The sequence below is a fragment of the Tiliqua scincoides genome, chromosome 8 (assembly GCF_035046505.1).
Source record: "Tiliqua scincoides isolate rTilSci1 chromosome 8, rTilSci1.hap2, whole genome shotgun sequence".
Classification (NCBI taxonomy): Eukaryota; Metazoa; Chordata; class Lepidosauria; order Squamata; family Scincidae; genus Tiliqua; species Tiliqua scincoides.
Genome location: NC_089828.1, coordinates 53,851,616 through 53,869,004, shown reverse-complemented (window position 1 = coordinate 53,869,004; position 17,389 = coordinate 53,851,616).

Here is a 17,389-nt window from a genome sequence, read left to right as displayed (position 1 = left end):
TTTAAGAACTAACTCAGATGAATGAAATGAAAACATGTAAGTATAAAGAAAAGTCATTTTCAATGAACTGCAACATGCTTTATACAAAATTAATTGTATTTTCTTTAACTACGATCCAGGCAGGTCTCAGTTTCCAGCTTTGAAAACATCAGGTACATATTGCAAAACACAGAAGAATGTGCTTCAAGTATGTGCAGTGTTTTCGGCTCAGCAACAACAAACACCAGCCACAAATCTGATCTCCCACCATTGTTCCATCCTCAGCCAGGGATGTGCCAGAGCCTCGAGTCTCTGCCCCTGTGATTCAAATTGCCCACGATTCATAATCATGACTGGTCCAGAGGAATTTCTAGAATAGTCAAGTCTTTTCAAAAAGCGAGTCAACCCGGAAAAGCCGCAAAAAAAGCAAGCAAGCACACACACAAAACAGAGTTGCAAGCACACACATTGTGAATCGCCATTGTGACTCACCACCACTGTGAATCAAGTCTTAATTTGAGTCTATTCGAGTCTTTTCAATTTTAGGGTAAAATCCCTGAGTGCCCAGGGATTTTTGTGCCCAAGTTGTGCCAAAATCAGTGCCCAAGTTTTTTGACACATGTGGCTTGAGCCTGTACGAGTTGCAGAAATGTGTGTTTTTGTGACTCGAGTCCAAGTTGCAGTCCCGATCCCTGCCCTCAGCACTCATTTGTTCTGCTGGATGGGAGTTCAGGCCATAAGTGTTTGTGTCCTTCCATGTGTTCTCTCTCTCTCTCTCTCTCTCTCTCTCTGGTTTTACAGCATTCTGTGTTGGGCCTCAATTTCTCCAAGAAAAACAACCAGGGGAGAGGCCACTATGTCCTCAAATAACACTTTTTGTGGTGCCAAGATGTAGCTTAACCACACTCATCACCTCCCATCTCTTGGCATTGGCTGAACATGAATAGGAGGGAACGGCCATGGGCCGGAAGCCCCTTCAATATAACCCTGCCCCACTAAATTATGGCTGTCAAAGTTCCTTCCAAACACATTCCCTCATCTCTGGAGAGTGTTGCAGCAAACAGGCGCTGCCTTGAGTGCCTGAAGGAAGAAAAGAACCTCTGAAGGGGGATAAAAAAACCGTGGAACAAGCAATTGAAAAGAACTACCTTTTAAAAGTCAAAATATGGCTTTGCTCACTCCCTGCTCATGAAAAGCAAGCTGTTACTACAACCACACCACCGAATTACAACTGCACGGTCTTATGTCACAAATGACTAAGCCGTACAATTGGTCTATATTGCAGATTCAAAACACTAGCTAAAATTAGTGCCAATTTAATGAAAGCCCTCAGAGTTAAAAGTGGGTTAAAGCAGTAACAGCACTGGTTAGATGCCAGCAGTGGTGTAGCTAGAGGGGGTACAAAGCAGTAAGTTTTGCAGGGAGCTGCACCGCGGTGTACAAGCGGCCCCTTCCCCTCCCCTGCAGAGCCATTCCAGGCCGTGGAAGCAAAATGGAGGCATTCACCTCTGTTTTGCTCCCACAAAATTTGTGGCCTGGAATCATTTGGCCTGGAATCATTTGGAATCATTTGGCCTGGAATGACTCTGAAAGGGGGGGAGGGGCTGCATGCATGCCACGGTAAGGCTCCCTGCAAAACTTAGGGCTTTGCACCCTCTCTAGCTATGCCACTGGATGCCAGCTCCTGTCCCAGTGACATCACTAGTTCCTTGAAGAATTCTGGGGTGCAAAACATGCCGCAAGAATTGCGACTCCTAATTTTTCCTTGATTTTCTTGTTTTCTTTCTCCAGTTTGAGGAAAGACGGACACCTAGACTGGGGTCCTTAGAGAGTCGGACTCTCAGTTCTAACTAAGGCCTTGCAAAGAATAACAAAGACCAAAAAACGATCCAGGCCCTATTTACACAATGGTCACAACAACCAAATTAACTTTAACCACTGATTTCACATGTTCAGAGAGTGAATCACTTCATGCGGCTGCCACAAAGGGTGAGGTATGACAGCGAGGACCCCTCCATCATCCTGGTAGGGACCCACTACCATTTGACTCCTCTCCCCCCAGCACTATCGACCTCAGTGGACTTTGCAGCAGGTCAGTGATTTTCAACCACTGTGCTGTGACACATTCATGTGTGATGAATGGTCCGCAGGTGTGCTGCAAAAGTTGGGGGAGGGTCATCAATTAGTCAATCCATTGGGGGGGTGAGCCCCTCCACCACCGCTGGCAGTGTGGTGTGCCTTGTCAATTGCCAAAAAAACGATAGTGTGCCCTGAAAATTTTAGTACCTTGTCAGTGTGCCATGAGATGAAAAAGGCTGAAAATCACTGCACATTATTATAGGTTAATGTAACACTTGTATAGCTTTATGAAGAACTGGTACCTGACCTAGCTAGCTCTCCTCTTCTCTCCCCAAGATTTTTTTCCTCTTCTGAATCATGTTTATTAGACTGTAAATCTGCAGGCAGAGTCTGTGTCATATTTTAACTTATGTACAGCATCTAAAATATTCAAAAAAAAAAAAAATCAACAATGCTTAGGGTCACCAATTTTTTTCACCAAGGCTTGTTCCTATGTCTTTCACAGCAACCTGATCTGCAAACATTAAGAGGTGATAATGCTTATATCTACCTGTCCCATGAAAAATTTCACCTGCTGATGTCTGTAGATCAGACTGCTTTTAAAGATTCAGAGCAGGCCAGACCTTTTTCCTGGTCTGCTGGCCACTCCAATAATACTAGGAGGCTCTAACTCTCCTCTCTTTCAGGACAGGACTCTGCAAGTAAGATGAAAAGTGGCTCCAGATGCCCTCACCTATCAACAAAATATTGTTGGCATCCTTCAGTCTCGGAAGACCATGGTATCGCGCTCTGAATAGTGCTCTGGAACAGAGTGTCCTCTCCAGTGCGCAAAGCCTGGGTAAAAGTAGATATGGAGGATAGACCGTTACCCATGCAGCAAATCCCCCCTCTCCACGTTGCTGAAATGGTCCAATGGAAAGGCAGAAGCCAATACGGTTGGTTCCAGCGACGTCGCAGGAGTTGCCAGAACGCGACTGTGTTCAGCCATGAACTGCCTTAGGGACTCCGGCTCTGGATTTTGCCTCGAGGTTGACTCCTGAAGCCTTTTCCATAACTGGATGTAGCCACAAGGCAGTGGAGGTTTGGGATCAGAGTTTTCCTTCTCTCAGATGAGCTGCCTTCCCAGGCTAACGAGTCCCATCTACCCGGTGGCTGTTTAGTCACCTCTTACGACAAGTACAGCCAAACTGAGGGCCTATTCTTATCCCCAGCCCTCAGGGGAACAACAAAATAGCATACAAAAATAAGCATACATAAATAGCTGAGCTAATATTATACTCCAGCATCAGCAGAGCGGTGGACTGATTCAAAGGAAAGAGACAAAGGAGGCAGGCCCCAATGCCTTTGCATTCTGGACACATGGATAACCCCAAGAAAAATCTAATGGAAAACAGTGGGATGTGTTTGCTTCCGCATTAATACCAATGGAATATTGTCATTGCTTTGGATGTTCAGTGGCACAGAAAACCAAACTCTGGATACAAATTAAGCCATGACATCATGAAAGGGCTCTTCCTGTTTTCCAAGCACATGGATAAAACTGACTTTCTGTCCACACAGTTCTACTATTCTCCCAAGCCTCAATGTTTATTACTGGGCAATGCCAGGAGATTGCTCCTAATTGAGCAGTAGGTCACCATCCATTCATCACAGCTGAATGTGCCCTGGAAACCACTGCAAGAACATGTTACCAGTCATCCTACGGTGGATGGTGTCACCTCCCATGTGATGTGTTCGGAACCCTTCTGAGAATGTTCAGTGGATAGATGGGATGAGTCACTTTGCCATGCCGTTCAAGCAGAGACACAACCAAACCTCTCTCAATAATGCTCTGTTTGTTAACCTTGAGAGGTTCTTCAGACCAGACCAGAAGCAAGTCTGGAGAAGAGGGAGGGAGAGGCAATACTGCCCCTGCAGTACGTGACTTCTGTACGTGACTTCTATCAGTTTACATAGAACCACAAAACACAGTTGACTTCACAGGCACCAGTGAACAACACAATGGCCGATTCTAGAGACCGGCCAAGCAGGGACAATGCTGAGGCCTTGAGGCAAAATGGAGAGTCCATTGAACAGCTGTTTTCACGTGATTTAGCTTAAATTATTTGGCTGGTTTGCACCACACTTTTCAAGCCAAAAGGTGCACAAGGTGGCTATCAACGTATACAGAAAAAACAACATTGCACTTGAAAATATGAAGCTGCCTTTGATCAGATTGGTTTATAATATAATAATAATATATAATAATAATATACGGTATTTATATACCGCCTTTCTTGGTCTTTATTCAAGACTTTATTCAAGGCGGTTTACATAGGCAGGCTTATTAAATCCACGCAGGGATTTTTACAAATTGAAAGAAGGTTCTCTCTTTCAAGAACCACCACATTCGAGCTGTTACACTCCGATCTGGTTTAACATTCTGGCCTCCATCCTCCCACGCTCCGAGCAGATGGAACAGCTCAGCTGCAGCTTGCCAGCTGCTTCAAGGTCGCACGGTGCCGGTGGCCTCGAACTGGCGACCTTGTGGATGTTAATCTTCAGGCAAATGGAGGCTCTACCCTCTAGACCAGACCTCCTGCCCAGAGGTCAGTATTGTCTACACTGGCCGGCAACAGCTCTTTCCAAGCCCTCTCTGAAGATGTATATTCAGATATATTCAGATATTAAGCTGGAGCCCCGAAATAGGCACTCTACCACTAAGTCACGGGTGGCCAACCTGCAGCACAGGTGCCACTTAGTAGCACACAGGGACTTTCAAATGGTACACACAGCAGAGTCAATTCCCCCCGTCCCCATCAACCTGGACGAATCCTCCACACCTGACTGTGCAGACTCAAAGTCCATGGCTGGTTGTCCACATCCAAGGCATGTTGGGGTGCTACTTCCTCAGTGTTTGGCTCAGTGGGGCAGGACAAGGTGCAACTGGTCCAGTCGCAGCTGAAGGCACGTGGTGCCAGGCCCCATTCCGCAGCAGCGTAGGGCATCCCAGCCAAGCTGCTCCCAGGAGGGAGGCAGGTAGAGTGGCACGTTCAATGTTCTGTACATAAAAAATGGCACATGGTGTACTGTGGTTTGGCCACCCCTGCACTAAGCTACCATCCCTCCCTAAACTGCTCTACCACTGAGCTAGGAGTATTTTGTTCTTTTTTTTAAAGTAGCTCTTCACCTTTGTGGTCAAAGGCACGCTTCCAAATTGCACAAGTGCAATCGAGACGGCCAATCAACCACCCACACTGATTGAGCTTGAATGACTGTGAGTCTTCCAGAGTCCTACCAGGCCAGTGATTCAGAGCTTTTCGGCGGGGTTTGTGTTTTTCTTGGCACCCGGTGCCATTGTCGCTTTCCTTTTGAGCGCAGCTCTGCCAACTCCTGCATGAAATTGTTTGACCCTGAGGACAAGGAAACATCATGTTATCCTCCTGCCGCATCCTGTCTAATCCAGGCAAAAAAAGTTACATGTCACAATGGTCTGATTTAGCAAGGAGGCATCCATCCTGGAAGGCAGCCATCCAACAAGATTGGGCGAAGTCATCAAGGGTATCTTCAGGAGGTCTTGCAAACACCAACTTCTTGCTGTTCCTCCCATGTTAGAGATCTGCTGGCAACCAAAGTGATGAGTCAACATTTATTTTGGCTTCCGTGGCCATTATGAAGCTGATTTCCTTCACTCAGGCTGCAATCCAATGCACACTTACCTGAGATTAAGCCCCATTGAAAACAGTGGACTTTAATACTGAGTAAACATGTATAGGAATGTGATCTCCGCTGCCTAAAGCCACAGAGCTGACCTTCTAATGAAGCAACCTGAAGCAGTCACCTGAGGCAGCCAATTAGCAGGGGAGGGCAGGCAGTGGCTGCTGCTTCTTCCACCATCTCCCACCTGCCTGCCACCACCTCACCTGCCTACCCACCTGACACCTCTATTGTTGTTGGTTTTCTAGCTCTGTGTTTCTCCAAGTGTGATCCTAGGAGTGCTGGGGCTTCCTGAGACCCCTTCAGGAGCTCTACATGAACACCATAAGTGACCACCTTCTGCCCCCAGCGCAGTTTGCTTATCCTTCCCTCCAGCTGAGCAGAGGCCTGCGCTGTATTTGGTGGCAAATGGACCCTCCAAACACCTCTGAGGCTCCTAATGGCCAGAAATGACCACCCTGGAAGTATTTTGGCGGTGTGCGTTACCACCAAATCACTTCCAGGTGCCACATGTTGCTCCGGGTGAGTACACGGGGAGGGGTGTCGCACAGTGTGGAGGGTGACATCCATCCTGGGCAGTGCCCACACTGGCGACACTTCTGACTGCACCACCTGTGTAGATGGCACACAAAGTCTGAGGAAAAGAAGGGGGGAAGACTCCAAAAAACAAGGGTAGGATCCAGCACAGGCCATCACCACCAGATCCATCCCATCCTGCAGCTTCCCTGGGCCCTGTTCCTCCCCCCCAGTTTCACTCCTCTCCTTACCCCCACCCTCCCCCACCCCAACCACTGCCTTACCATTCTTAGTGAATGTTAGGCACATTCAATAATATATAACCAGTTTGATCGCTGGACAGGCGCAAGTATTCTCGCTCCATCACACAGCTACATAACTCAGCTATGCAGATAAATGGGGCCAAACTCTGGACCTTGCAATCAGAGAAGAAAAACAGAGTGGTAATAAATGCAGGCAGATGAGAAAATGGGGAGCAAGAGTTAGGCCAGCAAGATTCACATGGTAGATTTGTGAGCTACGCACACAGATACCGCTGCCCGAACGGCCCCTCCTGACCGAGGAGTTAAGTCAGATAGAGGTTAAAAGAGAAGATGTTTCAGACCTCATTGATAAATTAAAGATCAATAAGTCACCGGGCCCTGATGGCATACACCCAAGGGTTATTAAGGAATTGAAGAATGAAGTTGCAGATCTCTTGACTAAGGTATGCAACTTGTCCCTCAAAATGGCCACAGTGCCAGAAGATTGGAGGATAGCAAATGTCACGCCTATTTTTAAAAAGGGAAAGAGGGGGGACCCGGGAAACTATAGGCCGGTCAGCCTAACATCCATACCGGGTAAGATGGTGGAATGCCTCATCAAAGATAGGATCTCAAAACACATAGATGAACAGGCCTTGCTGAGGGAGAGTCAGCATGGCTTCTGTAAGGGTAAGTCTTGCCTCACAAACCTTATAGAATTCTTTGAAAAGGTCAACAGGCATGTGGATGCGGGAGAACCCGTGGACATTATATATCTGGACTTTCAGAAGGCGTTTGACACAGTCCCTCACCAAAGGCTACTGAAAAAACTCCACAGTCAGGGAATTAGAGGACAGGTCCTCTCGTGGATTGAGAACTGGTTGGAGGCCAGGAAGCAGAGAGTGGGTGTCAATGGGCAATTTTCACAATGGAGAGAGGTGAAAAGCGGTGTGCCCCAAGGATCTGTCCTGGGACCGGTGCTTTTCAACCTCTTCATAAATGACCTGGAGACAGGGTTGAGCAGTGAAGTGGCAAAGTTTGCAGACGACACCAAACTTTTCCGAGTGGTAAAGACCAGAAGTGATTGTGAGGAGCTCCAGAAGGATCTCTCCAGACTGGCAGAATGGGCAGCAAAATGGCAGATGCGCTTCAATGTCAGTAAGTGTAAAGTCATGCACATTGGGGCAAAAAATCAAAACTTTAGATATAGGCTGATGGGTTCTGAGCTGTCTGTGACAGATCAGGAGAGAGATCTTGGGGTGGTGGTGGACAGGTCGATGAAAGTGTCGACCCAATGTGCGGCGGCAGTGAAGAAGGCCAATTCTATGCTTGGGATCATTAGGAAGGGTATTGAGAACAAAACGGTTAGTATTATAATGCCGTTGTACAAATCGATGGTAAGGCCACACCTGGAGTATTGTGTCCAGTTCTGGTCGCCGCATCTCAAAAAAGACATAGTGGAAATGGAAAAGGTGCAAAAGAGAGCGACTAAGATGATTACGGGGCTGGGGCACCTTCCTTATGAGGAAAGGCTACGGCGTTTGGGCCTCTTCAGCCTAGAAAAGAGACGCTTGAGGGGGGACATGATTGAGACATACAAAATTATGCAGGGGATGGACAGAGTGGATAGGGAGATGCTCTTTACACTCTCACATAATACCTGAACCAGGGGACATCCACTAAAATTGAGTGTTGGGCGGGTTAGGATGGACAAAAGAAAATATTTCTTTACTCAGCGCGTGGTCGGTCTGTGGAACTCCTTGCCACAGGATGTGGTGCTGGCGTCTAGCCTAGACGCCTTTAAAAGGGGATTGGACGAGTTTCTGGAGGAAAAATCCATTATGGGGTACAAGCCATGATGTGTATGCGCAACCTCCTGATTTTAGGAATGGGTTAAGTCAGAATGCCAGATGTAGGGGGGAGCACCAGGATGAGGTCTCTTGTTATCTGGTGTGCTCCCTGGGGCATTTGGTGGGCCGCTGTGAGATACAGGAAGCTGGACTAGATGGGCCTATGGCCTGATCCAGTGGGGCTGTTCTTATGTTCTTATGTTCTTATGTACATACAGGGCTTGGCAAGAGGTTCTTTTGGTTTGGTTTTGAATTTTGAAGAGTATGTTGGGTTCCACAGCTGAAGCTCTTAATGGTTAATGAGCTACCTTCTAGTTTTGATGGGCGCTGACATGGTTCCTGAAGGTTCATAGGAGCAGAACAGGTGCAGAAGAGTGGCAGCCACATTAGGACCACATCTGAGCCAAGGCTCAACCCCACTGTTGGTTTTAGATGACATGCAGCATTGCCCAGAAATGTTAACAGCTACCGGAGGGCTGCTGCCAACTATTTCAAATCCATCTGCAAATTTTGATTTTCCTTACCCCTACAGCACCTCTCTCTGCCCCTTGATCTACTCCTCCCCTAACGTTTTCCCCCTTTCTTTTTTCTGGATGTCTTTTTCCAGCCTTATCTTCCTACCCCATCAAGGAAAAAAAAAAGCAGACTTGCTGCATTTTTATTCACAGGTAGTATTTTGCATGGAGGAGCATTCAAAAATGTGACTCCCCCCCCCCCGTAGTTCAAAGTGGTATAGTCCATTCTCCCACCTACTTCCCATTTCCCCCCTATTTCTGCTGCATGTGTTGACTTGATCTCACTTGTGGCTCTACGAAAGTGTTGGTCTACAAGTGGTTTCTGCCCAGCTTTTTCCTAAGTTTATGGGCAGAATGGAAAGTCACCAAATCTCTTTCTTTCTTTCTTTTTTTCCTACATGAGACCTTTGCTCCAAATCTACGATCTCACTGAGTAATTTATTAACGCCAGGCGTTGCAAAAGCCTCCTATCCTGTGCGCAGTGAGTGACTCCAGATGAAAGCTGAGATTTTGCTCTGAGATTTCTTCCCAACAAGGAAAGGGTTTGCCTATGACTGAAACATGCAGGGCCTGAACCTCAAAAATATCTCAGATCATTTTGCACCAGTCGCTTTCTGCAAGAGGATAGGTGCACACTCCAATGACTGTTCTTAATTTCAGCAGTCTCCCAGTGTTCACAGCAGATCAGGGGAGATATCAGCTGTCCCTAGTGACTACAAACAGAACCTGATGATCACTTCCAAAGGAGGCCGGATTGAATGATACGTCTTGCCTGATCTAGTCTGTGGCACAAGGAGAAGTCACAAAAGACTTGCATGGTGACGACAGGGAAGCAGGTGGAGCAAGGCCAGGCTAAAAAATTTTGCCTTGGGATTCAGGAACTAGGCTAGTAATGAGGGAGTGGGGGAGGGGGGAATTCCACATCAAATGACATATAACATAATAGTATTATTTGAAAATACCAATTTTGGCCAGTAGTGGTGTCACACACACACACCACTGTCATCCAGTGCAGTCCACACACTCCTAGCAACACCACTGAGTATAGATCAAAAGCTTTTAGGTGAATTAATAGTGGGGGATTTGTCCTTGCTGTGTCCTCAGTGCACACAGCACTGAGTTGCGAGTCTGCAACTTGCAGACAAGTTTACAGTCAGAGAGAGCTTGCGTTATATAACCCCAGAGGTATTTAAGAGTGCCTTTCATCATCTGTAATCCTGACACCCAGATCAACACTTGCAACTTAAGTCGTAAGCAGCCTATGGACATCTACTCTGTTGTTCTCTTTCAATTAGAGGCTAGACGTGTCCCATGGGTTATAGTAAAGTGTCTGTACATCTAGAATGCAGCATTGCTTCACAAACCTGGGTTGGCAGCCTGACTGCTTTGCTTGGTCTGATGTTCATCTGCAAAAGGGTTGATGGGCACAGACTTCACAGAAGTACACATCGCAGCGCATTCCTCTGCCTTGAAATGAATTTGTTTTTTTTCTCCTATATTAGTGCATGAAAACAAACATTGAAATGCAACCCCACACAAAGTCCCTTGGATGAAATGACAGCTTGCAGCGGTATAGTGGTGGGCCTGGATTACTCATTGGACAAGTGCCATATTTATGTGCCAGCACATTCTGTAGTTGTGTGCTTGGCATCCCTGAAAAACAAGCCCCTCTTAGCCTCTCCCTGACATCAGATGCTGGCCCTGGTTGGACACATGACCAGGGTCTAGGCCCGTGCCCGGTCGTGGGCTATGTTGCTTGACCACTGGCTCAACCCTCTCCTACTTTATAAATGTCCCTTCTTTTGCCCTGAAATACAGTACAGGATTCCTATTTGGCCTTTCTCTAGCAAGGGAGCTGTTGCTTTCCTCTCCATTGCCCAGTAAGCCCTTGGACATTAGTGGGCAAAAGGGGGCAGCCACTACAGCAGTCAGTGGGGTGCGGCTGGGCACAAACATGCCCCCCCAGCAGTTTGGGTCCTTGGCATGTGTCCAACCTGGGCTGAGATGACACTGGTCTCAGTACAATCCCTCCTGGTGGTTGGTGCTGTGTCTTTAAGACTTTGAGCCCCTTTGGGTCAAGGAACTATTTTCTCCTTTTCGCTGTGTAAAAGGCTCTGGATTTTTTGTCGCTGCTGCTGCTGCTGCTGCAGCTGCAAAGTCATACCAAATATTCTCAGTAAAAACTAGTGTTGTAATCCGTACAATAAATTCTGCATACTGTGTCAATTGCAGCTGGTTGCTTAAACAAGCCCCTAAGGACCGTACAAGATTCCAGTCTTATGACTGCAAAGGAACATAACTTTCTTGTTCACAAGCCAACTGTTGCAGAGTTTTGCAGAGAGGCTCCATCTTCTCCAGTTCTATCCCCACCCATCGTAAAGACAGCCTGGCTTCTGAGAGGCAGCAGAAACGCCTCTTGGCCTAGATCCTCTCTGTCCATAGCCAAACACATTTTCCATAGTTGTTTGGCTATGAATCATCCTAGCTTCTCTGCTATGTACTTGGTTTGCCTGGGCTCTTCCTCTGTGAGCTACCCTTTTCCTAACAAAGAGATCTCAGTTCCTAAGCTTGTCTACAGCAAGCGCAGAAGGAAATTGAGCTTAAGCATCAACAGCAGGGCAGTGGGGGGTCGGTGAGGTCAAGCACCGACCCAGTGTCCACACCTACCAGAGGGTCCACCCAGTACTGGTGGCAGTGATGGCAGGAATCGGCCAAGAGACTTGCACAGCTGCTGCACTGGCCACTGTAACTGACACACTGGAGCATCCCCGGAGACCCCTGACTCATTGCAGAGCTGCTGGGGTCTGCGTCAGATTTAGACTTGGTGAGGCCCTAAGTTATGTAAAGCTTGGAGGCCTCTTGTTAAAAATAAAATCACACTGAAATTGCTGCGCAAGCTGTTTAAAAAAAGTCTAGATTTTATTTATCAGTATGCATAAAATTGTAAAAGCCCCCTCTGAATTTGTTTGGAAGCCCCCGGGGATTGTGGGGCCCTAAGCTATAGCTAGCTTATGCCTAAATCTGGCACTGATTGGGGATGTCACCCTGGGGATGGTGGGGAAGGAGGAACTGCCCGAGGAGTCTCGTGGCCAAGAGAGGAATGCTGCTGCAGGTCCTCCTCCTCTCTCTCCCCACCAGACACAGGACTTGCTCCCCAAAGCCCCTCTGACACTGCAGGGACTCTTGGGAGAAATTCCATAGGATGATGGGGGGAAAAGAAGAGCAGCTATCACCGCTGAGGGACTCAACAGCAGCAGCCATTGTCACTCTTCTTCTCTATCCCCAATGGTGCCTGGGGGGGGGGTCATCATGGTAGCATCCCCCCCCCCACTCCCTGAAGGTGGGAGGGAAAGGCCATTGTAGAAAATTTCCCTACTGTCTCCTGAGATTTGCCCAGATTTACCAAACATATGAGGCCAACACAGCAGTGAAGGTAACAAATTCAATATCAAAATACAGGTATACATAATTTTTTTTAATTAAATCAAGTAGAATTACCTTAAAATAAATTTTTTTTATAGAACAGCCAACGCACATTTTTGGAGGGGGAAACCTTTCTCCCCTATGCTAGTTTTCTGAACGAAAAATAACATTGTATGTCACATCAGTGCTCACCCTAAACCAGCCATTTTCAACCACTGTGCCGTGGCACACTGCTGGTGTGCCGCGAGTGGTCCACAGGTGTGCCACAAGAATTTGGGGAAAGGTCATTTATTAATAGGGCCAATGACAGATGCAAGCCCCCCACTGGCAGCATGGTGTGCCAGTTTATTATCTTGAAAGTACACGGCTACAGAATACAACGCTATTAATTTTTGGTTCCGGATTTGGGAACTGGTCTAGCAATGGGGGAGTAGGGGCAAGCTATGTGTCTGGGGGAGCACTTTCCCCCCCTCCCTGCAGTGCCAGCTATGTAAAATGGTGGCACAGGTCAAACACTGTTTAGGTGAGTTAATATTGGAGTTGCGGATTTGTCCTTGCAGTGTCCTCAGCGCACCCCTTGCAGACTGGTTTATAGTTAGGGAGAGCTTGTAAATACCCCAGAGGTATTTAAGAGTGCTGTTCATCATCTGCAATCCTGACACCCAGCTCAACATTTGCAACTTAAGCAATAGATGAAGCATCCTATAGACAGCTGCCCCGTCATTCTCTTTCAATTTAAGGCAAGGCGTGTCCCTCCCACAGTGTCTGTACAGAGAAGTGTCTATGCATCCAGAATGCAGCATTGCTTCACAAACCTGGGTTTGCTGCCTAAACACTTCAGTCTGATTCCCCTGCAAAAGAGCCCATGTTCACGTACCTCACAGAATTACACGTCTCAGGGCCTTGGATGGAATTGCAACAGGAAGCAGTATAGTGGTGAGCTTGGATCACTCATTGGATAAGCGGAATGTTTATGTGCCAGCGCATTCTGTAGCGATGTGCTGGGTGTCCCTGTGATCCAAATCCTTCTTTACCTTCATTTTCTTGTTCAAGTTACTTCTGAGGTACTTGTTGGCAACCTTCAGTCTCGGAAGACAATGGTATCGCGCTCTGAAAGGTGGTTCTGAAACAGCATCTAGTGTGGCTGAAAAGGCCAATTCGGGAGTGACAATCCCTTCCACCCTGGGAGCAAGTGCAGTCTGTCCCTGGCCTGTCTCCCTGGCTATGGGCCTTCCTTCTTTGCCTCTTTGCCTCAGTCTGTTGGCCAAGTGTCTCTTCAAACCGGGAAAGGCCATGCTGCACAGCCTGCCTCCAAGCGGGCCGCTCAGAGGCCAAGGTTTCCCACCTGTTGAGGTCCACTCCTAAGGCCTTCAGATCCCTCTTGCAGATGTCCTTGTATCGCAGCTGCGGTCTACCTGTAGGGCGCTTTCCTTGCACGAGTTCTCCATAGAGGAGATCCTTTGGGATCCAGCCATCATCCATTCATGGTCATGGTTCATCTCCGACACTCTTTCTCTTGATACCGAGCTAAACAAACGCATCGGTAAAGCAGCTACCACGTTTTCCAGACTCACAAAGAGAGTCTGGTCCAACAAGAAGCTGACGGAACTTCTGAGGTGCTAGAGTTGCAAAGAACTTTCTCCCATCTCTTCCTTTGACAGTAACAACCCCAAAGTGAGAGGTCAAACACTGTTCAGGCTGGGCACAGGCTTCAAGGTCAAGCAAGTTGAAAACAGGTTGTAGCAGATGTTAATGATCCCTGTTTAACAGCAGCTATTTTCTGGCTATTTGTCCCTGGATTCCCCTGAGGGCTGGGGATAAGAATAGGCCCTCAGTTTGGCTGTACTTGTTGTAAGAGGTAACTAAACAGCCACCGGGTAGATGGGACTCGTCAGCCTGGGAAGGCAGCTCATCTGAGAGGAGGAAAACCCTGATCCCAAACCTCCACTGCCTTGTGGCTACATCCAGTTATGGAAAAGGCTTCAGGAGTCAACCTCGAGGCAAAATCCGGAGCCGGAGTCCCTGAGGCAGTTCATGGCTGAACACAGTCGCATTCTGGCAACTCCTGCGATGCCGCTGGAACCAACCGTATTGGCCTCTGCCTTTCCACTGGACCATTTCAGCAACGTGGAGAGGGGGGATTTGCTGCATGGGAAACAGTCTATCCTCCATACCTACTTTACCCAGGCTTCGCGCACTGGAGAGGACACTCCAGAACCACCATTCAGAGCGTGATACCATAGTCTTCCGAGACTGAAGGATGCCAACAAGATGTCCCTGGTGAACCAGCCCTCCCATGTTTGTTCTACAAGGCATGCCTTATTAACATTTATTAACATGTGAATTGCTAGAATCATAAAGAACCTCAGAGGAGATTGGTGGCAGAGGGTGACAACTAGTTGGCCCTTGCCTGGGGTTATCACTGGCCCAGGGTACTCAGATGGGCCCACACTTGATACCTGAACCCACCTTTGTGCTTGTAGTGTTTGTGTGGTTCTGTCCCAGTGACTCTCAGGCAGCGGTGTCTCTAGGGTTGGAGGCCAGTACATCACCCCTATGATGGACGTCTTCCCATGCAGTGGGAAGGGCAATGCCCCAGGTGATGGGTGTGATGTACCATTGCCCCACCCCCACAGGTTTTTGGCTATAACTTTTGATAGATAGTTTCAACATGGTTTGTTTCATTGCCTTTTTCATGAAATTACACATTGATTGATATACAACGTGATGGTATTATTCCAAAATACCGTGTTTTAAAAATTTTGACCAGTAGTGGTGTCACTCCCCCCCCCTGCCCATGCGCGTCACCTGGTGAGGCTCACACCCTCCTAGCGACGCCACTGCTTTCAGGGCTCGTCCAGGTGGGATGGAATCTTCCAAGGCAGTGTGTCAAGGTCTCCTGAAACCTGACACTGCCCCAAGCCCTCTGCATGCTGCTGGACCCCTGTGATTACTTGAAGAAATGACACTTTTCAAACATTCAGAGTCACTCACTCAGAGTTCCGATTCAGGAACTCAAATTTCAGTCACACTCGGGAATAACTTGCATCCATCTTGCACTCTGGAGTCGAAATAGCCCTGCTTCACAGATTGCTGCTGGAAAAAAGACATTTTTAACACTGCTCAGCCTCCAAGCAGCTTAGGGCCAAATTGTGCAGTATATAAAATGCCTCACTGGGAACAGCATGCTTAACTCTTACTTAGTAAATAGTGGCCACAAGAGGTGGAGATGGAAGGAGATGGATAGGTGGAGATGGATCTGGATGGAGGGCTTGAACTCTTTGCTTGTGACCATGGTCTTGATCTGGACTGCATGTTTGAACCAGGGTGAAAGTTACTGGTGCCAATGGTAGCTTCCCTCTCAGGGCAAAGAGCAGCTACAGGGGTGGGTGGGGAATTCAGATTGGGCTGGCACAGGGGGAAAGGGTTAAAGCCCCTCTCAAAAATATATCACGGCCTATGTATCACATTATCTGTACATTTCCCTGTGGCGTCCCACCCAGACCAAGGCCAGTTCCAGATTTGTGGGGACCCTTGGCAAGGTGTCCTTAGATAGGTCCACTCTCATGACCTTGACAGTGGGTGTGGCAGCAGATCCATCTTCCCCCACCATGTGCCTTCAAGGCAGTGGTTCCCAAACCTTTTCAGCTGGCAGCTCCCTTGACCTACTGGGCCATTGGCCACAGCTCCCCATTAGTGCTACAATCTTATACATTGTATAGGAGGGTGGGTTTATCACGAGGATTCTGTGGCTCCCCTGGCTGGTATCTGCAGCTCCCAGAGGAGCCACGGCTCACAGTTTGGGAACCATTGCTTTAAGGCAGGGGTCTCCAAACCCTGGCCAGGGGGCCAGATGCGGCCCACGAAAAGCCTCTATCCAGCCCACGGCCAGCCTCTGATCCCCTAAGAGCCTCTGGCCCAGTTGACCAAACACAACCAGAGTTTCATTCATTCTTTTAAGTTCTGTCTCTAATGTATTTATTTACATTTTATATTTAATTTTTTTTTTCCAGCCCTTGACACTCTGCCAGATATTTGATGCAGCTCTTCAGCTGAAAAGTTGAGAGACCCCTGCTTTAAGGTAAAGGAAGGGAGGCCAGAGCGGACATCAGTAATGGGTCCTTGCAGCTGCCTAAGTGTGCCATTTGCTGCCACAGGCCCTGCCTACTTAGCTTCAGCAACACAATTCCTCCAGGTGTCTCCAGAGCACAGCTGCATCCCATAATAACAAACTTGCCCTGCCTTGCCCCTGTAAGGTGTGTGAACTTTGAAACCACCCGAGCCATTCCAGTGTTCAAGGAAGGATGATTTCTTTGTAACACTGTTCGGAAAACCCAGGGGCAAAAATTCAAAGTCTGGTGCAACAGAAAGCAACAAAAACTCTCTATCTTATCTCAGCCTGCCTTTTAGGCTTAGTTCATTCCCAAGTCCTTGAGATGATTATGTAGCAACTATATGGCTACCTAAAATCAGTGATGTTACTGAATCAAAGGGCTGCAAAACCACAGCAAAACCGCTAGGACTGAGCAATGGATATAGGAGAATAACAGCATATGGAGACATCCAGTGGCGTAGCTAGAGGGGGTGCAAAGCACTAAGTTTTGCAGGGAGCTTCACCACAGTGTACTAGGGGCCCTTCCCCATCCCCTTTGGAGCCATTCCAGGCAGGGGGAGCAAAATGGAGGTGTATGCCTGGCCCTGAAGGAGAAGGGGTGGGGCTCCTTGCACGCTATGGTGAGGCTCCCTGCAAAAGTTAGTGCTTTGCACCCCCTCTAGTTACACCACTGTTACACCAGTCCCCTGGGGACTGGGGATAAGAATAGGCCCTCAGTTTGGCTGTACTTGTTGTAAGAGGCGACTAAACAGCCACCAGGTAGATGGGACTCATCAGCCTGGGAAGGCAGCTTATCTGAGAGAAGGAAAACTCTGATCCCAAACCTCCACTGCCTTGTGGCTACATCCAGTAATGGAAAAGGCTTCAGGAGTCAACCTCGAGGCAAAATCCGGAGCCGGAGTCCCTGAGGCAGTTCATGGCTGAACACAGTCACGTTCCGGCAACTCCTGCGACGCCGCTGGAACCAACCGTATT